The following is a 23,984-nucleotide window of genomic DNA, read 5'->3' as shown; positions in this document are numbered from 1 at the left end:
TTTCTCTGTGCCGTGTTGTGTTTCCAGGATATGTCCGGGAAGTTGAAGTCCCCCACGAGGACAAGCGCTGACGATTTTGCAACTTCTGTCAGTTGCCTATAAAACTCCTCATCCGTCTCCTCATCCTGGTTCGGCGGTCTATAACAGACCCCCACCACGAAGCTAGCCTTGCCGGCCTTCCCGCGGATCCTAACCCACAGGGATTCAACCTTACCATTCCCAGCCTGGAGTTCCACAACATCGAAAGATTCTCTAATGTAGAGAGCCACGCCACCACCCCGTCTGTGCTGCCTGTCCCTCCTGAAGAGCCGATATCCAGGCATTGCAGCACTCCAGTCGTGGGAGCGGTCCCACCACGTCTCTGTGATGGCAACCAAGTCGTAGCCTGTCTGCTGCACGATGGCTTCCAGCTCCTCCTGTTTGTTACCCATGCTGCGTGCATTAGTGTAGATGCACTTCAGCTGGGCCATCGCCTTCTTCCCCGGCCTAGCCATTGTTTCCCCCGGCACAGCTCCAACAAGCCTTGTTTGAGCCCCGTCCCCCTTCTTACCTAGTTTAAAGCGCTCTCTATGAGCCCCGCCAGCTACTGGCCTAGGATCCGTTTTCCCCTTGGAAATAGGGACCCGTCTGCGGCCACCAGGCCGGGTGCCGAGTAAAGCTCCCCATGGTGAAAAAAACCAAAATTTCTGTGCTGGCACCAGCCTCTGAGCCACCTATTAACCACGCGAGCTTTCCGTGTCCTCTCCGTGCCTCTCCCTTCCCCCGTAGGGATAGAAGAAAACACCACCTGCACACCCGCTCCCTCCACCAATCGTCCCAGCCCCCTAAAGTCCTGTTTGATAGCCTTGAGGCTTCTCTTTTCAACATCGTCACTGCCAGCCTGGACTATCAAAAGCGGGTAATAGTCAGAGGGGCGAACCAGGTTGGGAAGCTTCCTGGTAACGTCTCTGACCCTGGCCCCAGGGAGGCAGCAGACTTCCCTATGTGTGGGGTCAGGCCGACAAATAGGGCCCTCCTTTCCCCTGAGGAGGGAGTCGCCTACTACGATCACCCTTCTGTCTTTCTTGGTGGAGGCAGTCTTGAGGCGTGGAGTCGGCTTCCTCGCCCTAGGCATCCTCCTGGGTAGACTCACGAGGGCTGCCGGTGCCTGGCGGCTCCCTCACGTAGGCTCGATGCCCGAAAAATAGCCCTGCCTGTCCCGATCCCGCGCTCCGCTGCAGCACGCGTCTGCCCCGGAGCCGGTCGCCTCGGCAAGTGGCTCTGAAATGGCGGTGGTGCCCGATTTAAAAGGCCCGCCGCTGACGCTGTCGCTGACGCTGCTGGCTCCGCCTACGCCTCGTCAGCCTCCCTCACGAGGGCTGCCGGTGCCTGGCGGCTCCCTCACATAGGCTTGATGCCCGAAAAATAGCCCTGCCTGTCCCGATCCCGCGCTCCGCTGCAGCACGCGTCTGCCCCAGAGCCGGTCGCCTCGACTTGCACCTCTTTAGATTCACCAGGTGGTCTCGAGCCTGCTCTTCCCTTACAGTGGGTGGGACTTTGATCCCCCAGCCTCCATCTACGGGTTCAGGGAAATGAAAGACTTGAGAAGCCCGCCTACCAGTGCAGGTGGAGGCAAAGATGTTGCTGAGTACCTCAGCCTTCTCCACATCTGTCGTTGCCAATTACTCAGCTATAGAAACTCACTCCTAATATAAGAAATTAGCCACCCATAATCACTTACACACTCCTATTTTCACCCCTCAATTTATTTTCACAAATGTTAAAGGTGCATGGTGGTCCTCGGGGACTCCTCCTGTCACCCCAGCGCAGCAGCCCGAAGGGAGCTGGGTCCTCTCTTGTGCTCTTCCTCGAGGCTCTATGCAGAAGGGCTGCCACCTCTCGCACAAGGGCTGCCGGATGGGAAAGAAGCACTCACGCAAGCCCTGAGAATCAGCAACAGAGTGGTTTATTGCCAGGATGTCTTGCAGGTAATCCTGCGGGATGTCCGTGACGTTCGGTGGCTCCAAGCTAGTGCTTGGGATGGAGCCTGCGTGACAACGAGTAGGGAGCTGGCCGGGCACGCCTGCGACGCTGTTTGCGCGCTTGGAGAGCAGAGAGCAGAGACCTGCTGCGGGAGTCCCAGGTCTGTTCTGGTGGAGGTGGATCCACTTCCATTGGTTCCTCCACGTCTGCTGGTGGATCCAGCTCCATGGGCTCCACGGTGTTGGGCAGAAGGATAAGCCAGTCCTTGCCCGGGACTGCCCAAACGGGATGCCTTCCATCTGGCATGTTTTCAGGCCAGGGTGCCGAACCAGGGGGTCGTCCAGTCCCACGCCTTGGTCCCGTGCCACTGTCGGGTTGATTTTCACGCGTGGGTCTGACGCTGCCGCCTGTTTTGTGGCCCTGGCTGGGTCCCGCACTGTCTTCCCTGTGATAGGCACGCCTGTGCTCCCCGCGGCTCTCTGGCTGATGTTCCTCCCTTTGCCTCGCGCCACCGTTGCCACTACGGGAAGGCCCAGGCCCCCTGTCACTGTGTGTTTGAGGGGATGGCCTGTTCCCCGCATCGTTGCGGTGCCAGCGGTACCGCTTAGAGGTGTCCGGGCTTGCTTGAGAGGCTCGCCTCTGCTCTGTGCGGCTGTCTGGCCGATGTTCCCGCCTTTTCCCCATGCCGTTGTTGCGACAGTTGGAAGGTCCATGCCCCGAGTCGCTGTCTGCTTTGGGGGAAGGACGGCGCACGGCTTGGAGTTGCCGATGTTTGAGCCCGTCCTTGCTGGGGACTGGCCGCACGCGATCCCTTCGATCAGGAGACCTTTCCCGCCGGGGTGACGAACCACGGGCTCGTTTGCTTCCACGCGTAGGTCCCGTGCCACTCTGCGGTGGATTTCCCTTCGTGGGTCCGACGCTGCCGTCTTCTTTCTGGCCGTGTCTGCGTCCCACGCTGCGTTGTGGACTACGGGCACGCCTCTGCTCCGTGCGGCTGTCTGGCCGATGTTCCCGCCTTTTCCCCATGCCATCGTTGCGACAGTTGGAAGGTCCATGCCCCGAGTCGCTGTCTGCTTTGGGGGAAGGACGGCGCACGGCTTGGAGTTGCCGATGTTTGAGCCCGTCCTTGCTGGGGACTGGCCGCACGCGATCCCTCTGATCAGGAGACCTTTCCCGCTGGGGTGACGAACCACAGGCTCGTTCACTTCCACGCGTAGGTCCCGTGCCACTCTGCGGTGGATTTCCCTTCGTGGGTCCGACGCTGCCGTCTTCTTTCTGGCCGTGTCTGCGTCCCACGCTGCGTTGTGGACTACGGGCACGCCTCTGCTCCGTGCGGCTGTCTGGCCGATGTTCCCGCCTTCGCCCCACGCGACTATTGCGTGAATCGTAAGGCCCATGGCCCGAGTCGCTCTCTGCATTGGGGGAAGGACGGCGCGCGGCTTGGAGTTGCTCAGGTTTGAGCCCATCCTTGCTGGGGCCTGGCCGCACGCGATGCCTTTGTTCAGGAGACTTTTCAGGCCGGGGTGCCGAACCACGGGCTCGTTCTCTTCCACGCCGAGGTCCCGTGCCACTCTGCGCTTCGTTTCCATTTGTAGGCCCGACGCTGCCATCCCGTGTATGGCCATGCTTGGGTCCCACACTGTGTCGCGCGCTATGATCACGCCTGTGCTCCTTGCGGCTCTCTGGCTGATGTTCTTGCCTTTGCCTCACGCCGCCGTTGTGACTAGGAGAAGGCCCAGGCCCCCTGTCGCTGTGTGCTTGAGGGGCCTGCCTGTTCCCCGCGTCATTGCGGTGCCAATGGTACCGCCTGTAAGCGTCTGGGGGCTGCGCGCCAGAGCTCCCTTGGGCACTGGTGCCTTTTGTGCCGCCGGCGCTCTGCCTTCGCCCATGACGCTTCTCCTTCTCATCACCTGCCGTCCTTGTTGGTGCTTGCTGGGACTGCATCGCTGTCCTCTCACACCAACGAGGGCTGCCTCTCGCCTTGCTGCTTCCGGTCTTCCTCCTGCCGCGGATGCTGGCTGTCAGAGGACCTAGTAGCTGAGCGAGTGGCGGGCCAGCGGCAGGGGGGCCTCTTTTATAGGGCCCACGGCAAAGGCGGGGCAGTGGTGGCCATTGTGACGTCAGCAAGCCTCTGTGATGAAACGGCCCGTGATTGGCCAAATTTGGGCGGCTTTGTTGGGGGTAGCCTGGACGATGCCCTCATGTGGAAGGAGGAGGAGGGCTGTGGGGGGGTCGCCTGAGGGCCCCTTTTGTGGGGCTGGCTCCCCCGGGCCATTTGGCTTGCCAGAGAGAAAGCCTGCCCCTCGGCCACAGGGACTGCCCCGCACCTCCCATCCTGTGCCCTGGCTTTATTTTTAACACTGGTTTTTAGGTAATTTCATTCTGTTCTTTATGGAAAAGAACAGAAGTAAGGTGCATCTTCAGCCCTAATGCCCAGGTGCGCTTTGCGCTCTGAGTGAAGAATTTCTTCCCCACGTCACATCTAATCGAAATCTCCCCTCCATTTGTTCAAAGCCATGATTCATGGTTCCATGGCCACACTCCCTGGTGGAGTCCCTCTCCGTTTTTGTTTTTTTTTTTTTTCTTTTTTAGGCCACTTTTATGGGTAAGCTTAGGTGGCAAAAATGCAGGACCTTGCAAATTGCAGCCCTGCCTACCTTGTTCCTCATGTTCCATATGATCTTTTCCAGCTCAGGCTCTAGCCTCTCATCAGCGTAACATAGAATCATAGAAACATTCAGGTTGGAAAAGACCTCCAAGATCATCCGGTCCAACCATCACCCTGCTACCAATGTCACCCACTAAACCACGTTCCTACGCACCACGTCCAACCTTTCCTTGAACACAGAATCACACAGAATGACAGAATCATTGAGGTTGGAAGAGACTTCCAAGATCACCGAGTCCAACCTCTGACCTAACACTAACAAGTCCTCCACTAAACCATATCACTAAGCTCTACATCTAAACGTCTTTGAAAGACCTCCAGGGGTGGTGACTCAACCACTTCCCTGGGCAGCCCATTCCAATGCCTAACAACCCTTTTGGTAAACAAGACAGCAGTTTAACTGATCCCCCTCCTGACTTTGCCAAGAACAGAGAACTCTACCATTTCGTGGTCACTCTGCCCACGACAACTCCCACCAGCCCTTCTCTGTTTGTGAACAGAAGGTCTAGCGGGGCACCTCCCCTAATAGGCTCACTAACCAGCTGCGTCAGGAAGTTATCTTCCACGTTCTCCAGAAACCTCCTAGACTGCTTCCTCTGAGCTGTATTGTATTTCCAGGATATGTCTGGGAAGTTGAAGTCCCCCACGAGAACAAGTGCTGGCGATTTCGCAGCTGCTGCCAGCTGCCTGTAGAACTCCTCATCCGTCTCCTCATCCTGGTCTGGCGGACTATAACAGACCCCGACCAGGATGCCTGCCTTGTTGGCCTTCCCGCTGATCCTAACCCACAGGGACGCAACCTTGCCATTCCCAGTCTCGAGTTCCACAACATCCAAACACTCTCTAATACAGAGAGCCACACCACCACCCGTTCTCTGCTGCCTGGCCCTTCTGAAGAGCGGATAGCCAGTCACTGCAGCACTCCAGTCAGCACTCAACACCCCCAGGGACGGTGACGCCACCACCTCCCTGGGCAACCCGTTCCAATGCCTGACCACTCTTTCTGAGAAGAAATGTCTTCTGCTTGTTTGAATTGTTGAAGAGCAGTGCTTACACTGAGTCAAGGACGTTTCAGCTTCTCACGCTGCCCTGCCAGTGAGGAAGCTGGGCGTGCAGGAGGAGCTGGGAGGGGACAGAAGCAGGACAGGTGACCCCAACTGGCCAAAGGGATATTCCATACCGTGTGCTGTGGTGCGTCCTGGTTTTGGCTAGGATAGAGCTAATTTTCCTCCTAGTAGCTGGTAGGGTGCTGTGCTTTGGATTTAGGATGAGAGTAATGTTGATAACACGCTGCTGTTTGACTGGTTGCAGAGCAGTGCTTACACTAAGCCAAGGACTTTTCAGCTTCTCGCTCTGTCCTACCAGCGCGCAGGCTGGGCGTGCAGCAGGAGCTGGGAGGGGACAGAAGCAGGACAGCTGACCCCAACTGGCCAAAGGGGTATTCCGTACCGTATGGCGTCATGCTGGACAAGTACTGTGGGGTACCGGCTGCTCGGGGACAGGCTGGGCATCGGTCAGCGGGTGGTGAGCAACTGCACTGGGCCAAGCCCCAGCACGTTGCAGTGATTTGTGTCTCTCTGGAATTGCTAGGGCGATGACACACCTTTTTCAAGCCCTTCATTCTTCCATTTTTTTAGGATTTTGCACCTGTTCAGGGGTGAATTTCCAAAGCACTGGAGGTGTCCACTGCTCTAGATGCCTGCCCATATCCTCCAACACTGCCTGCCACTCATAACTCTTCTGCCTCAGAACAGATCTCTGGATGGCATTCCTAAGTAGGTGGTTAACCTTGGACAACACCTGAAGCGCACTCAGGAGATGTTACAATAAGAACATGCTGGTCTGAACATCCACAGGATATTGAAAGACCTGAAGAGCTATCGTAACTAGCCTGGAGGAGAATCACAGAATCACAGAATCGTCTAGGTTGGAAGAGACCTCCAAGATCATCTAGTCCAACCTCAGCCCTAACACTAACAAGTCCTACACTAAACCATATCACTAAGGGCTACATCTAAACGTCTTTTAAAGACCTCCAGGGATGGTGACTCAACCACCTCTCTGGGCAGTCCATTCCAATGCCTAACAACCCTTTCAGTAAAGAAGTTCTTCCTAACATCCAACCTAAACCTCCCCTGGCGCAACTTTAGCCCATTCCCCCTCGTCCTGTCACCAGGCACGTGGGAGAATAGACCAACCCCCACCTCTCTACAGCCTCCTTTAAGGTACCCATAGAGAGCGATGAGGTCGCCCCTGAGCCTCCTCTTCTCCAGGCTAAACAACCCCAGCTCCCTCAGCCGCTCCTCGTAAGACTTGTTCTCCAGACCCCTCACCAGCTTCGTTGCCCTTCTCTGGACTCTCTCGAGCACGCCCATGTCCTTCCTGTAGCGAGGGGCCCAAAACTGAACACAGTACTCGAGGTGCGGCCTCACCAGAGCCGAGTACAGGGGGACAATCACCTCCTTAGACCTGCTGGCCACACTGCTTCTTATGCAAGCCAGGATGCTCTTGGCCTTCTTGGCCACCTGAGCACACTGCTGGCTCATATTCAGCTGCCTATCAACCAGTACTCCCAGGTCCTTCTCTGCCAGGCAGCTTTCCAACCACTCTTCTCCCAGCCTGTAGCGCTGCTTGGGGTTGTTACGCCCCAGGTGCAGGACCCGGCACTTGGCCTTGTTGAACTTCATACAGTTGACCTCAGCCCATCGCTCCAGCCTATCCAGATCCTCCTGCAGAGCCTTCCTGCCCTCGAGCAGATCGACACACGCACTTAGCTTGGTGTCATCTGCAAACTTACTGAGGGTGCACTGGACGCCCTCATCCAGATCATCGATAAAGATATTAAAGAGGACCGGCCCCAGTACCGAGCCCTGGGGGACACCACTAGTGACCAGCCTCCAACCAGATTTGACTCCATTCACCACAACTCTTTGGGCCCGGCCATCCAGCCAGTTTCTAACCCAGCGAAGCGTACGCCAGTCCAAGCCCCGAGCAGCCAGTTTCTTGAGGAGAATGTTGTGGGGAACGGTGTCAAAAGCCTTACTGAAGTCAAGGTAGACCACATCCACAGCCTTTCCCTCATCCACCAAGCGCATCACTTGGTCATAGAAGGAGATCAGGTTCGTCAAGCAGGACCTACCTTTCATAAACCCATGCTGACTGGGCCTGATCGCCTGGTTGCCCTGCAAGTGCCGCGTGATGACATTCAAGATAATCTGCTCCATGAGCTTCCCTGGCACTGAGGTCAAGCTAACAGGCCTATAGTTCCCCGGGTCTACCCTCCGGCCCTTCTTGTAGATGGGCGTCACATTTGCTAGCCGCCAGTCGACTGGGACCTCCCCTGATAGCCAGGACTGCCGATAAATAACGGAAAGCGGCTCGGCCAGCTCCTCCGCCAGTTCGCTCAGTACCCTCGGGTGGATCCCATCCGGCCCCATCGACTTGTGTACATCCAAGTGTTGTAGCAGGTCGCCAACCATTTCCTCATGGATAGTGAGGGCCACAGCCTGCTCCCCATCCCCTTCCACCAGCTCAGGGTACGAGGTATCCAGAGAACAACCGGTCTTGCCGCTAAAGACTGAGGCAAAGAAAGCATTGAGCACCTCAGCCTTTTCCTCATCTTTTGTAACTAAGTTTCCCCCCGCATCCAGTAAAGGATGGAGATTCTCCTTAGTCCTCCTTTTTGCGTTGATGTATTTGTAAAAACGTTTTTTGTTATCTTTAACGGCAGTAGCCAGATTGAGCTCCAGATGAACTTTGGCCTTTCTAATTTTGTCCCTAAACAGCCTCGCAACATCCTTATAGTCCTCCTGAGTAGCCCCCCCTCTTTTCCAAAGATTATAAACCCTCGTTTTCCTCCTAAGCTCGAGCCACAACTCTCTGCTCAGCCAGGCCGGTCTAGTTCCGCGTCGGCTCGTCTTTGGGCACGTGGGGACAGACCGCTCCTGAGCCATTAAGATTTCCTTCTTGAGGAGTGCCCAGCCTTCCTGGACTCCTTTGCCCTTCAGAACCTCCTCCCAAGGGACTCTGCCAACCAGTGTCCTGAACAGCTCAAAGTCAGCCCTTCGGAAGTCCAAGACAGCGGTTTTACTGGTCCCCTTCCTGACTTCGCCAAGAATAGAGGACTGAACCATTTCGTGGTCACTCTGCCCAAGACAGCTCTCAACCACCACATCTCCCACCAGTCCGTCACTGTTTGTGAACAGAAGGTCTAGCGGGGCTCCTCCCCTGGTAGGCTCTCTAACCAGCTGCGTCAGGAAGTTATCTTCCACGCTCTCCAGAAACCTCCTAGACTGCTTTCTCTGGGCTGTGTTGTGCTTCCAGGATATGTCTGGGAAGTTGAAGTCCCCCACGAGAACAAGCGCTGACGATTTCGCGGCTTCTGCCAGCTGCCTGTAGAACTCCTCATCCGTCTCCTCATCCTGGTTCGGCGGTCTATAACAGACCCCCACCAGGATGCTTGCCTTGTTGGCCTTCCCGCTGATCCTAACCCATAGGGACTCAACCTTATCATTCCCAGCCTCAAGTTCCTCAACATCTAAACACTCTCTAATATAGACAGCCACACCACCACCCCTTCTGTGCTGCCTGTCCCTTCTGAAGAGCCTATAGCCAGACATTGCAGCACTCCAGTCATGAGAGTGGTCCCACCACGTTTCCGTGATGGCAACCAAGTCATAGCCTTCCCGCTGCACGATGGCATCCAGCTCCTCCTGTTTGTTGCCCATGCTGCGTGCATTAGTGTAGATGCACTTCAGTCGGGCCATTGCCTTCTTCCCCGGCTTTGCCATTGTTCCCCCCGGCACAGCTCCAACAAGCCTTCTTTCAGCCCCATCCCCCTTCTTTCCTAGTTTAAAGCCCTCTCAACGAGCCCTGCCAGCTCCTGGGCTAGGATCCGTTTTCCCCTTAGAGACAGGGACCCGTCTGCGGCCATCAGGCCGGGTGCCGAGTAAAGCGCCCCATGGTCAAAAAACCCAAAAGTTCTGTGTTGGCACCAGCCTCTGAGCCATGTTTTAATCAGGTGGGCTTTCCGTGTCCTCTCGGTACCCCTCCCTGCTACTGCAGGGATAGATGAAAACACCACCTGTACTCCCGCTCCATCCACTAACCGTCCCAGTCCCCTAAAGTCCCGTTTGATAGCCTTCAGGCTTCTCTCTTCAAGATCATCACTGCCAGCCTGGACTATCAAAAGAGGGTAGTAGTCAGAGGGGCGAACCAGGTAGGGAAGCTTCCTGGCAATATCCCTGACCCTGGCCCCAGGGAGGCAGCAGACTTCCCTGCGGGTAGGGTCAGGTCGACAAACAGGGCCCTCTGTTCCCCTGAGAAGGGAGTCGCCTACTACGATCACCCTTCTGTCTTTCTTGGTGGAGGCAGTCTTGAGGCGTGGAGTCGGCTTCCTCGCCCTAGGCATCCTCCTGGGTAGCCTTTCTACCTCGTCCTCACCCACCGGTCTCTCAAGCTCCAGGGCCTCAAATCTGTTACGTAAGGGCACCTGGGAAGGCGGGGCCAGTAGGGGGGGGCGTTGCCTGAAAGGTCGAGCAGGGACCTGTCTCCATCCCTCCTCAACTTCTAGGTTGCCTCCCTCTGCCCGACAGCGACAGGGCAGGGGGTCCATCCCCATTTGGGGTATCTCACCCCCGTACCTCTCCTTCACGCCCTGCAGGGAGTCACTCCACCAGTCTATCTCCCGCTCACACTCCCTAATAGCCCTCAACCTCTCCACCTCCTCTTTGAGTTCTGCCACCGGGCGGACCAGGTCATCCACCTGCTCGCACCTCACACACACAGCGCCTCTGCCTCCCTCAGATGGCAGCAACAGGCTCAGGCAGTCCCTGCACCCAGAGACCTGAACTGCCGCATTGTTGAGCAGGCAGTCAGTGTGGGTGGCCACAGACTTTCTAGAGAAAGTACTCTGCCTGGTGAAGACCATCGCAGCCCGGCTAGCAGTCAACAGCCGTTAAAGATGTTGTTCTTATGGGCAGGGGGAAACTCTGCCCTCTCCACCCTCCCTGCTCGCCCTGCCTGCGCGAACTGCCGCCCCCACCCTTCTGACGGGCCGCGCCCTGTTTGCCCGCCCTGGTCGCCGCGCTCCTGGTCACTCGCGCTCCCTAGGGGCTGCTTTTGAACGGCCGGGGAGGGGGCGCTACTGGCTCCGCCTACGCCTCGTTAGCCTCCCTCGCGGGGGCTGCCGGGTCCTGGCGGCTCCCTCGAGCGGCCTCGATGTCGGAAAAAAAGCCCTGCCTGTCCCGATCCCCCGCTCCGCTGCAGAACGCGTCTGCCCCGGAGCCGATCGCCTCGGCAAGTGGCTGAGAAGAGGCAGGTGAAGGAGAAAGGGAGAGTGAACAAGTGGGAAAAATCATCTCCGGCGGTCCCCTGCATATATTGGCTCCCTGAAGAGAAAAGGTCCTTGAAATATCCTCTCCTGAGGTAGCCTATGCCAAGGATGCACGGAGCATCCGGGCCAGTCACAATAGGGTGCTTTTGCCACTCATTCCCAGTTAGGCTCACGCTGGTATCGGCCTCGGGTAGTTCTTGATGCCCTTATGATATCTTCTACTTCGTCTTCCTGTTCCTCTGATGGCCCAGCCACTTTGGAGTAGCCTATCTCGTCTTCTCCTCCCTCCCCAGTCTGAGTAGGAGTTCCTCTGCTTTCTAAACGACCTGACTTTCTCATCCCTTTCTAAAAAGGGGTGTGATGTTTCCCCTTTTCCACTCACCAGAGACATCGCCTGACCGCCAGGACTTTTCAACTAGGATGGAGAGAGGCTTGGCAGCTACATCAGCCAGTTCCCTCCGGAACCTAGGATTCATGTCATCAGGCCCCATACACTTCACAGTATCACAGTATCACAGATTTCTAGGTTGGAAGAGACCTCCAAGATCATCTAGTCCAACCTCAGCCCTAACACTAACAAGTCCTACACTAAACCATATCACTAAGGGCTACATCTAAACGTCTTTTAAAGACCTCCAGGGATGGTGACTCCACCACCTCCCTGGGCAGCCCGTTCCAATGCTTAATAACCCTTTCGGTAAAGAAGTACTTCCTAACATCCAACCTAAAACTCCCCTGTCGCAACTTTCGCCCATTCCCCCTCGTCCTGTCACCAGGCACGTAGGAGAACAGGCCAACGCCCACCTCTTTACAGCCTCCTTTAAGGTAACTGTAGAGAGCGATGAGGTCGCCCCTGAGCCTCCTCTTCTCCAGGCTGAACGAGCCCAGCTCCCTCAGCCGCTCCTCGTAAGACTTGTTCTCCAGACCCCTCACCAGCTTGGTCGCCCTTCTCTGGACTTGCTCGAGCACGTCCATGTCCTTCCTGTAGCGAGGGGCCCAAAACTGAACACAGTACTCAAGGTGCGGCCTCACCAGAGCCGAGTACAGGGGCACAATCACTTCCCTAGACCTGCTGGCCACACTGCTTCTTATGCAAGCCAGGATGCTCTTGGCCTTCTTGGCCACCTGGGCACACTGCTGGCTCATATTCAGCCGACTATCAACCAATACTCCCAGGTCCTTCTCGGCCAGGCAGCTTTCCAACCACTCTTCTCCCAGCCTGTAGCGCTGCTTGGGGTTGTTACGCCCCAGGTGCAGGACCCGGCACTTGGCCTTGTTGAACTTCATGCAGTTGACCTCAGCCCATCGCTCCAGCCTATCCAGATCCTCCTGCAGAGCCTTCCTGCCCTCGAGCAGATCGACACACGCACTTAGCTTGGTGTCATCTGCAAACTTACTGAGGGTGCACTGGACGCCCTCATCCAGATCATCGATAAAGATATTAAAGAGGACCGGCCCCAGTACCGAGCCCTGGGGGACACCACTAGTGACCAGCCTCCAACCGGATTTGACTCCATTCACCACAACTCTCTGGGCCCGGCCATCCAGCCAGTTTCTAACCCAGCGAAGCGTACGCCAGTCCAAGCCCCGAGCAGCCAGTTTCTTGAGGAGAATGTTGTGGGGAACGGTGTCAAAAGCCTTACTGAAGTCAAGGTAGACCACATCCACAGCCTTTCCCTCATCCACCAAGCGCATCACTTGGTCATAGAAGGAGATCAGGTTCGTCAAGCAGGACCTACCTTTCATAAACCCATGCTGACTGGGCCTGATCGCCGGCTTGCCCTGCAAGTGCCGCGTGATGACCCTCAAGATAATCTGCTCCATGAGCTTTCCTGGCACTGTGGTCAAACTGACAGGCCTATAGTTCCCCGGGTCTGCCCTGCAGCCCTTCTTATAGATGGGCATCACATTGGCTAGCCGCCAGTCAACTGGGACCTCCCCCGATAGCCAGGACTGCCGATAAATGATGGAAAGCGGCTCGGCCAGCTCCTCCGCCAGTTCTTTCAGTACCCTCGGGTGCATCCCATCCGGCCCCATCGACTTGCGCACATCCAAGCTCCGTAGCAGGTCGCCAACCATTTCCTCATGGATAGCGAAGGCCACATCCTGCTCCCCATCCCCTTCCACCAGCTCAAGGCACTGGGTATCCAGAGAACAACCGGTATTGCCGCTAAAGACTGAGGCAAAGGCGGCATTAAGCACCTCAGCTTTTTCCTCATCCTTAGTAACTAGGTTTCCCCTCGCATCCAGTAAAGGATGGAGATTCTCCTTAGTCCTCCATTTCGCGTTGATATATTTGTAAAAGGATTTTTTGTTGTCTTTAACGGCAGTAGCCAGATTGAGCTCCAGATGAGCTTTGGCCTTTCTAATTTTCTCCCTGCACAGCCTCGCTACATCCTTGTAGTCCTCGTCAGTGGCCCGCCCTTTTTTCCAAAGATTATAAACCCTCCTTTTTCTCCTAAGCACAAGCCGCAACTCTCTGTTGAGCCAGGCCGGTCTTTTTCCACGCCGGCTCGTCTTTGGACACGTGGGGACGGACCGCTCCTGTGCCATCGCGATTTCCTTCTTGAGGAGCGCCCAGCCTTCCTGGACTCCTCTGCCCTTCAGAACCGCCTCCCAAGGGACTCGGCCAACCAGCGTCCTGAGCAGCTCAAAGTCAGCCCTCCGGAAGTCCAAGACAGCAGTTTTACTGGTCCCCTTCCTGGCCTCACCAAGAATAGAGAACTCTACCATTTCGTGGTCACTCTGCCCGAGACAGTTTCCGACCACCACATCTCCCACCAGTCCTTCTCTGTTTGTGAAGAGAAGGTCTAGCGGGGCACCACCCCTGGTAGGTTCACTGACCAGCTGCGTCAGGAAGCTATCTCCCACGCTCTCCAGAAACCTCCTAGACTGCTTTCTCTGTGCCGTGTTGTGTTTCCAGGATATGTCCGGGAAGTTGAAGTCCCCCACGAGGACAAGCGCTGACGATTTTGCAACTTCTGTCAGTTGCCTATAAAACTCCTCATCCGTCTCCTCATCCTGGTTCGGCGGTCTATAACAGACCCCCACCACGAAGCTAGCCTTGCCGGCCTTCCCGCGGATCCTAACCCACAGGGATTCAACCTTACCATTCCCAGCCTGGAGTTCCACAACATCGAAAGATTCTCTAATGTAGAGAGCCACGCCACCACCCCGTCTGTGCTGCCTGTCCCTCCTGAAGAGCCGATATCCAGGCATTGCAGCACTCCAGTCGTGGGAGCGGTCCCACCACGTCTCTGTGATGGCAACCAAGTCGTAGCCTGTCTGCTGCACGATGGCTTCCAGCTCCTCCTGTTTGTTACCCATGCTGCGTGCATTAGTGTAGATGCACTTCAGCTGGGCCATCGCCTTCTTCCCCGGCCTAGCCATTGTTTCCCCTGGCACAGCTCCAACAAGCCTTGTTTGAGCCCCGTCCCCCTTCTTACCTAGTTTAAAGCGCTCTCTATGAGCCCCGCCAGCTACTGGCCTAGGATCCGTTTTCCCCTTGGAGATAGGGACCCGTCTGGGGCCACCAGGCCGGGTGCCGAGTAAAGCTCCCCATGGTGAAAAAAACCAAAATTTCTGTGCTGGCACCAGCCTCTGAGCCACCTATTAACCACGCGAGCTTTCCGTGTCCTCTCCGTGCCTCTCCCTTCCCCCGTAGGGATAGAAGAAAACACCACCTGCACACCCGCTCCCTCCACCAATCGTCCCAGCCCCCTAAAGTCCTGTTTGATAGCCTTGAGGCTTCTCTTTTCAACATCGTCACTGCCAGCCTGGACTATCAAAAGCGGGTAATAGTCAGAGGGGCGAACCAGGTTGGGAAGCTTCCTGGTAACGTCTCTGACCCTGGCCCCAGGGAGGCAGCAGACTTCCCTATGTGTGGGGTCAGGCCGACAAATAGGGCCCTCCGTTCCCCTGAGGAGGGAGTCGCCTACTACGATCACCCTTGTGTCTTTCTTGGTGGAGGCAGTCTTGAGGCGTGGAGTCGGCTTCCTCGCCCTAGGCATCCTCCTGGGTAGACTCACGAGGGCTGCCGGTGCCTGGCGGCTCCCTCACGTAGGCTCGATGCCCGAAAAATAGCCCTGCCTGTCCCGATCCCGCGCTCCGCTGCAGCACGCGTCTGCCCCGGAGCCGGTCGCCTCGGCAAGTGGCTCTGAAATGGCGGTGGTGCCCGATTTAAAAGGCCCGCCGCTGACGCTGTCGCTGACGCTGCTGGCTCCGCCTACGCCTCGTCAGCCTCCCTCACGAGGGCTGCCGGTGCCTGGCGGCTCCCTCACATAGGCTTGATGCCCGAAAAATAGCCCTGCCTGTCCCGATCCCGCGCTCCGCTGCAGCACGCGTCTGCCCCAGAGCCGGTCGCCTCGACTTGCACCTCTTTAGATTCACCAGGTGGTCTCGAGCCTGCTCTTCCCTTACAGTGGGTGGGACTTTGATCCCCCAGCCTCCATCTACGGGTTCAGGGAAATGAAAGACTTGAGAAGCCCGCCTACCAGTGCAGGTGGAGGCAAAGATGTTGCTGAGTACCTCAGCCTTCTCCACATCTGTCGTTGCCAATTACTCAGCTATAGAAACTCACTCCTAATATAAGAAATTAGCCACCCATAATCACTTACACACTCCTATTTTCACCCCTCAATTTATTTTCACAAATGTTAAAGGTGCATGGTGGTCCTCGGGGACTCCTCCTGTCACCCCAGCGCAGCAGCCCGAAGGGAGCTGGGTCCTCTCTTGTGCTCTTCCTCGAGGCTCTATGCAGAAGGGCTGCCACCTCTCGCACAAGGGCTGCCGGATGGGAAAGAAGCACTCACGCAAGCCCTGAGAATCAGCAACAGAGTGGTTTATTGCCAGGATGTCTTGCAGGTAATCCTGCGGGATGTCCGTGACGTTCGGTGGCTCCAAGCTAGTGCTTGGGATGGAGCCTGCGTGACAACGAGTAGGGAGCTGGCCGGGCACGCCTGCGACGCTGTTTGCGCGCTTGGAGAGCAGAGAGCAGAGACCTGCTGCGGGAGTCCCAGGTCTGTTCTGGTGGAGGTGGATCCACTTCCATTGGTTCCTCCACGTCTGCTGGTGGATCCAGCTCCATGGGCTCCACGGTGTTGGGCAGAAGGATAAGCCAGTCCTTGCCCGGGACTGCCCAAACGGGATGCCTTCCATCTGGCATGTTTTCAGGCCAGGGTGCCGAACCAGGGGGTCGTCCAGTCCCACGCCTTGGTCCCATGCCACTGTCGGGTTGATTTTCACGCGTGGGTCTGACGCTGCCGCCTGTTTTGTGGCCCTGGCTGGGTCCCGCACTGTCTTCCCTGTGATAGGCACGCCTGTGCTCCCCGCGGCTCTCTGGCTGATGTTCCTCCCTTTGCCTCGCGCCACCGTTGCCACTACGGGAAGGCCCAGGCCCCCTGTCACTGTGTGTTTGAGGGGATGGCCTGTTCCCCGCATCGTTGCGGTGCCAGCGGTACCGCTTAGAGGTGTCCGGGCTTGCTTGAGAGGCTCGCCTCTGCTCTGTGCGGCTGTCTGGCCGATGTTCCCGCCTTTTCCCCATGCCGTTGTTGCGACAGTTGGAAGGTCCATGCCCCGAGTCGCTGTCTGCTTTGGGGGAAGGACGGCGCACGGCTTGGAGTTGCCGATGTTTGAGCCCGTCCTTGCTGGGGACTGGCCGCACGCGATCCCTTCGATCAGGAGACCTTTCCCGCCGGGGTGACGAACCACGGGCTCGTTTGCTTCCACGCGTAGGTCCCGTGCCACTCTGCGGTGGATTTCCCTTCGTGGGTCCGACGCTGCCGTCTTCTTTCTGGCCGTGTCTTCGTCCCACGCTGCGTTGTGGACTACGGGCACGCCTCTGCTCCGTGCGGCTGTCTGGCCGATGTTCCCGCCTTTTCCCCATGCCATCGTTGCGACAGTTGGAAGGTCCATGCCCTGAGTCGCTGTCTGCTTTGGGGGAAGGACGGCGCACGGCTTGGAGTTGCCGGTGTTTGAGCCCGTCCTTGCTGGGGCCTGGCCGCACGCGATGCCTTTGTTCAGGAGACTTTTCAGGCCGGGGTGCCGAACCACGGGCTCGTTCTCTTCCACGCCGAGGTCCCGTGCCACTCTGCGCTTCGTTTCCATTTGTAGGCCCGACGCTGCCATCCCGTGTATGGCCATGCTTGGGTCCCACACTGTGTCGCGCGCTATGATCACGCCTGTGCTCCTTGCGGCTCTCTGGCTGATGTTCTTGCCTTTGCCTCACGCCGCCGTTGTGACTAGGAGAAGGCCCAGGCCCCCTGTCGCTGTGTGCTTGAGGGGCCTGCCTGTTCCCCGCGTCATTGCGGTGCCAATGGTACCGCCTGTAAGCGTCTGGGGGCTGCGCGCCAGAGCTCCCTTGGGCACTGGTGCCTTTTGTGCCGCCGGCGCTCTGCCTTCGCCCATGACGCTTCTCCTTCTCATCACCTGCCGTCCTTGTTGGTGCTTGCTGGGACTGCATCGCTGTCCTCTCACACCAACGAGGGCTGCCTCTCGCCTTGCTGCTTCCGGTCTTCCTCCTGCCGCGGATGCTGGCTGTCAGAGGACCTAGTAGCTGAGCGAGTGGCGGGCCAGCGGCAGGGGGGCCTCTTTTATAGGGCCCACGGCAAAGGCGGGGCAGTGGTGGCCATTGTGACGTCAGCAAGCCTCTGTGATGAAACGGCCCGTGATTGGCCAAATTTGGGCGGCTTTGTTGGGGGTAGCCTGGACGATGCCCTCATGTGGAAGGAGGAGGAGGGCTGTGGGGGGGTCGCCTGAGGGCCCCTTTTGTGGGGCTGGCTCCCTCGGGACATTTGGCTTGCCAGAGAGAAAGGCTGCCCCTCGGCCACAGGGACTGCCCCGCACCTCCCATCCTGTGCCCTGGCTTTATTTTTAACACTGGTTTTTAGGTAATTTCATTCTGTTCTTTATGGAAAAGAACAGAAGTAAGGTGCATCTTCAGCCCTAATGCCCAGGTGCGCTTTGCGCTCTGAGTGAAGAATTTCTTCCCCACGTCACATCTAATCGAAATCTCCCCTCCATTTGTTCAAAGCCATGATTCATGGTTCCATGGCCACACTCCCTGGTGGAGTCCCTCTCCGTTTTTTTTTTTTTTTTTTTCTTTTTTAGGCCACTTTTATGGGTAAGCTTAGGTGGCAAAAATGCAGGACCTTGCAAATTGCAGCCCTGCCTACCTTGTTCCTCATGTTCCATATGATCTTTTCCAGCTCAGGCTCTAGCCTCTCATCAGCGTAACATAGAATCATAGAAACATTCAGGTTGGAAAAGACCTCCAAGATCATCCGGTCCAACCATCACCCTGCTACCAATGTCACCCACTAAACCACGTTCCTACGCACCACGTCCAACCTTTCCTTGAACACAGAATCACACAGAATGACAGAATCATTGAGGTTGGAAGAGACTTCCAAGATCACCGAGTCCAACCTCTGACCTAACACTAACAAGTCCTCCACTAAACCATATCACTAAGCTCTACATCTAAACGTCTTTGAAAGACCTCCAGGGGTGGTGACTCAACCACTTCCCTGGGCAGCCCATTCCAATGCCTAACAACCCTTTTGGTAAACAAGACAGCAGTTTAACTGATCCCCCTCCTGACTTTGCCAAGAACAGAGAACTCTACCATTTCGTGGTCACTCTGCCCACGACAACTCCCACCAGCCCTTCTCTGTTTGTGAACAGAAGGTCTAGCGGGGCACCTCCCCTAATAGGCTCACTAACCAGCTGCGTCAGGAAGTTATCTTCCACGTTCTCCAGAAACCTCCTAGACTGCTTCCTCTGAGCTGTATTGTATTTCCAGGATATGTCTGGGAAGTTGAAGTCCCCCACGAGAACAAGTGCTGGCGATTTCGCAGCTGCTGCCAGCTGCCTGTAGAACTCCTCATCCGTCTCCTCATCCTGGTCTGGCGGACTATAACAGACCCCGACCAGGATGCCTGCCTTGTTGGCCTTCCCGCTGATCCTAACCCACAGGGACGCAACCTTGCCATTCCCAGTCTCGAGTTCCACAACATCCAAACACTCTCTAATACAGAGAGCCACACCACCACCCGTTCTCTGCTGCCTGGCCCTTCTGAAGAGCGGATAGCCAGTCACTGCAGCACTCCAGTCAGCACTCAACACCCCCAGGGACGGTGACGCCACCACCTCCCTGGGCAACCCGTTCCAATGCCTGACCACTCTTTCTGAGAAGAAATGTCTTCTGCTTGTTTGAATTGTTGAAGAGCAGTGCTTACACTGAGTCAAGGACGTTTCAGCTTCTCACGCTGCCCTGCCAGTGAGGAAGCTGCGTGCAGGAGGAGCTGGGAGGGGACAGAAGCAGGACAGGTGACCCCAACTGGCCAAAGGGATATTCCATACCGTGTGCTGTGGTGCGTCCTGGTTTTGGCTAGGATAGAGCTAATTTTCCTCCTAGTAGCTGGTAGGGTGCTGTGCTTTGGATTTAGGATGAGAGTAATGTTGATAACACGCTGCTGTTTGACTGGTTGCAGAGCAGTGCTTACACTAAGCCAAGGACTTTTCAGCTTCTCGCTCTGTCCTACCAGCGCGCAGGCTGGGCGTGCAGCAGGAGCTGGGAGGGGACAGAAGCAGGACAGCTGACCCCAACTGGCCAAAGGGGTATTCCGTACCGTATGGCGTCATGCTGGACAAGTACTGTGGGGTACCGGCTGCTCGGGGACAGGCTGGGCATCGGTCAGCGGGTGGTGAGCAACTGCACTGGGCCAAGCCCCAGCACGTTGCAGTGATTTGTGTCTCTCTGGAATTGCTAGGGCGATGACACACCTTTTTCAAGCCCTTCATTCTTCCATTTTTTTAGGATTTTGCACCTGTTCAGGGGTGAATTTCCAAAGCACTGGAGGTGTCCACTGCTCTAGATGCCTGCCCATATCCTCCAACACTGCCTGCCACTCATAACTCTTCTGCCTCAGAACAGATCTCTGGATGGCATTCCTAAGTAGGTGGTTAACCTTGGACAACACCTGAAGCGCACTCAGGAGATGTTACAATAAGAACATGCTGGTCTGAACATCCACAGGATATTGAAAGACCTGAAGAGCTATCGTAACTAGCCTGGAGGAGAATCACAGAATCACAGAATCGTCTAGGTTGGAAGAGACCTCCAAGATCATCTAGTCCAACCTCAGCCCTAACACTAACAAGTCCTACACTAAACCATATCACTAAGGGCTACATCTAAACGTCTTTTAAAGACCTCCAGGGATGGTGACTCAACCACCTCTCTGGGCAGTCCATTCCAATGCCTAACAACCCTTTCAGTAAAGAAGTTCTTCCTAACATCCAACCTAAACCTCCCCTGGCGCAACTTTAGCCCATTCCCCCTCGTCCTGTCACCAGGCACGTGGGAGAATAGACCAACCCCCACCTCTCTACAGCCTCCTTTAAGGTACCCATAGAGAGCGATGAGGTCGCCCCTGAGCCTCCTCTTCTCCAGGCTAAACAACCCCAGCTCCCTCAGCCGCTCCTCGTAAGACTTGTTCTCCAGACCCCTCACCAGCTTCGTTGCCCTTCTCTGGACTCTCTCGAGCACGCCCATGTCCTTCCTGTAGCGAGGGGCCCAAAACTGAACACAGTACTCGAGGTGCGGCCTCACCAGAGCCGAGTACAGGGGGACAATCACCTCCTTAGACCTGCTGGCCACACTGCTTCTTATGCAAGCCAGGATGCTCTTGGCCTTCTTGGCCACCTGAGCACACTGCTGGCTCATATTCAGCTGCCTATCAACCAGTACTCCCAGGTCCTTCTCTGCCAGGCAGCTTTCCAACCACTCTTCTCCCAGCCTGTAGCGCTGCTTGGGGTTGTTACGCCCCAGGTGCAGGACCCGGCACTTGGCCTTGTTGAACTTCATACAGTTGACCTCAGCCCATCGCTCCAGCCTATCCAGATCCTCCTGCAGAGCCTTCCTGCCCTCGAGCAGATCGACACACGCACTTAGCTTGGTGTCATCTGCAAACTTACTGAGGGTGCACTGGACGCCCTCATCCAGATCATCGATAAAGATATTAAAGAGGACCGGCCCCAGTACCGAGCCCTGGGGGACACCACTAGTGACCAGCCTCCAACCAGATTTGACTCCATTCACCACAACTCTTTGGGCCCGGCCATCCAGCCAGTTTCTAACCCAGCGAAGCGTACGCCAGTCCAAGCCCCGAGCAGCCAGTTTCTTGAGGAGAATGTTGTGGGGAACGGTGTCAAAAGCCTTACTGAAGTCAAGGTAGACCACATCCACAGCCTTTCCCTCATCCACCAAGCGCATCACTTGGTCATAGAAGGAGATCAGGTTCGTCAAGCAGGACCTACCTTTCATAAACCCATGCTGACTGGGCCTGATCGCCTGGTTGCCCTGCAAGTGCCGCGTGATGACATTCAAGATAATCTGCTCCATGAGCTTCCCTGGCACTGAGGTCAAGCTAACAGGCCTATAGTTCCCCGGGTCTACCCTCCGGCCCTTCTTGTAGATGGGCGTCACATTTGCTAGCCGCCAGTCGACTGGGACCTCCCCTGATAGCCAGGACTGCCGATAAATAACGGAAAGCGGCTCGGCCAGCTCCTCCGCCAGTTCGCTCAGTACCCTCGGGTGGATCCCATCCGGCCCCATCGACTTGTGTACATCCAAGTGTTGTAGCAGGTCGCCAACCATTTCCTCATGGATAGTGAGGGCCACAGCCTGCTCCCCATCCCCTTCCACCAGCTCAGGGTACGAGGTATCCAGAGAACAACCGGTCTTGCCGCTAAAGACTGAGGCAAAGAAAGCATTGAGCACCTCAGCCTTTTCCTCATCTTTTGTAACTAAGTTTCCCCCCGCATCCAGTAAAGGATGGAGATTCTCCTTAGTCCTCCTTTTTGCGTTGATGTATTTGTAAAAACGTTTTTTGTTATCTTTAACGGCAGTAGCCAGATTGAGCTCCAGATGAACTTTGGCCTTTCTAATTTTGTCCCTAAACAGCCTCGCAACATCCTTATAGTCCTCCTGAGTAGCCCCCCCTCTTTTCCAAAGATTATAAACCCTCGTTTTCCTCCTAAGCTCGAGCCACAACTCTCTGCTCAGCCAGGCCGGTCTAGTTCCGCGTCGGCTCGTCTTTGGGCACGTGGGGACAGACCGCTCCTGAGCCATTAAGATTTCCTTCTTGAGGAGTGCCCAGCCTTCCTGGACTCCTTTGCCCTTCAGAACCTCCTCCCAAGGGACTCTGCCAACCAGTGTCCTGAACAGCTCAAAGTCAGCCCTTCGGAAGTCCAAGACAGCGGTTTTACTGGTCCCCTTCCTGACTTCGCCAAGAATAGAGGACTGAACCATTTCGTGGTCACTCTGCCCAAGACAGCTCTCAACCACCACATCTCCCACCAGTCCGTCACTGTTTGTGAACAGAAGGTCTAGCGGGGCTCCTCCCCTGGTAGGCTCTCTAACCAGCTGCGTCAGGAAGTTATCTTCCACGCTCTCCAGAAACCTCCTAGACTGCTTTCTCTGGGCTGTGTTGTGCTTCCAGGATATGTCTGGGAAGTTGAAGTCCCCCACGAGAACAAGCGCTGACGATTTCGCGGCTTCTGCCAGCTGCCTGTAGAACTCCTCATCCGTCTCCTCATCCTGGTTCGGCGGTCTATAACAGACCCCCACCAGGATGCTTGCCTTGTTGGCCTTCCCGCTGATCCTAACCCATAGGGACTCAACCTTATCATTCCCAGCCTCAAGTTCCTCAACATCTAAACACTCTCTAATATAGACAGCCACACCACCACCCCTTCTGTGCTGCCTGTCCCTTCTGAAGAGCCTATAGCCAGACATTGCAGCACTCCAGTCATGAGAGTGGTCCCACCACGTTTCCGTGATGGCAACCAAGTCATAGCCTTCCCGCTGCACGATGGCATCCAGCTCCTCCTGTTTGTTGCCCATGCTGCGTGCATTAGTGTAGATGCACTTCAGTCGGGCCATTGCCTTCTTCCCCGGCTTTGCCATTGTTCCCCCCGGCACAGCTCCAACAAGCCTTCTTTCAGCCCCATCCCCCTTCTTTCCTAGTTTAAAGCCCTCTCAACGAGCCCTGCCAGCTCCTGGGCTAGGATCCGTTTTCCCCTTAGAGACAGGGACCCGTCTGCGGCCATCAGGCCGGGTGCCGAGTAAAGCGCCCCATGGTCAAAAAACCCAAAAGTTCTGTGTTGGCACCAGCCTCTGAGCCATGTTTTAATCAGGTGGGCTTTCCGTGTCCTCTCGGTACCCCTCCCTGCTACTGCAGGGATAGATGAAAACACCACCTGTACTCCCGCTCCATCCACTAACCGTCCCAGTCCCCTAAAGTCCCGTTTGATAGCCTTCAGGCTTCTCTCTTCAAGATCATCACTGCCAGCCTGGACTATCAAAAGAGGGTAGTAGTCAGAGGGGCGAACCAGGTAGGGAAGCTTCCTGGCAATATCCCTGACCCTGGCCCCAGGGAGGCAGCAGACTTCCCTGCGGGTAGGGTCAGGTCGACAAACAGGGCCCTCTGTTCCCCTGAGAAGGGAGTCGCCTACTACGATCACCCTTCTGTCTTTCTTGGTGGAGGCAGTCTTGAGGCGTGGAGTCGGCTTCCTCGCCCTAGGCATCCTCCTGGGTAGCCTTTCTACCTCGTCCTCACCCACCGGTCTCTCAAGCTCCAGGGCCTCAAATCTGTTACGTAAGGGCACCTGGGAAGGCGGGGCCAGTAGGGGGGGGCGTTGCCTGAAAGGTCGAGCAGGGACCTGTCTCCATCCCTCCTCAACTTCTAGGTTGCCTCCCTCTGCCCGACAGCGACAGGGCAGGGGGTCCATCCCCATTTGGGGTATCTCACCCCCGTACCTCTCCTTCACGCCCTGCAGGGAGTCACTCCACCAGTCTATCTCCCGCTCACACTCCCTAATAGCCCTCAACCTCTCCACCTCCTCTTTGAGTTCTGCCACCGGGCGGACCAGGTCATCCACCTGCTCGCACCTCACACACACAGCGCCTCTGCCTCCCTCAGATGGCAGCAACAGGCTCAGGCAGTCCCTGCACCC

The sequence above is a fragment of the Anser anser genome, assembly GCF_964211835.1.
Source record: "Anser anser genome assembly, chromosome: 6".
Classification (NCBI taxonomy): Eukaryota; Metazoa; Chordata; class Aves; order Anseriformes; family Anatidae; genus Anser; species Anser anser.
Note: the sequence above shows the minus strand (reverse complement) of the source record.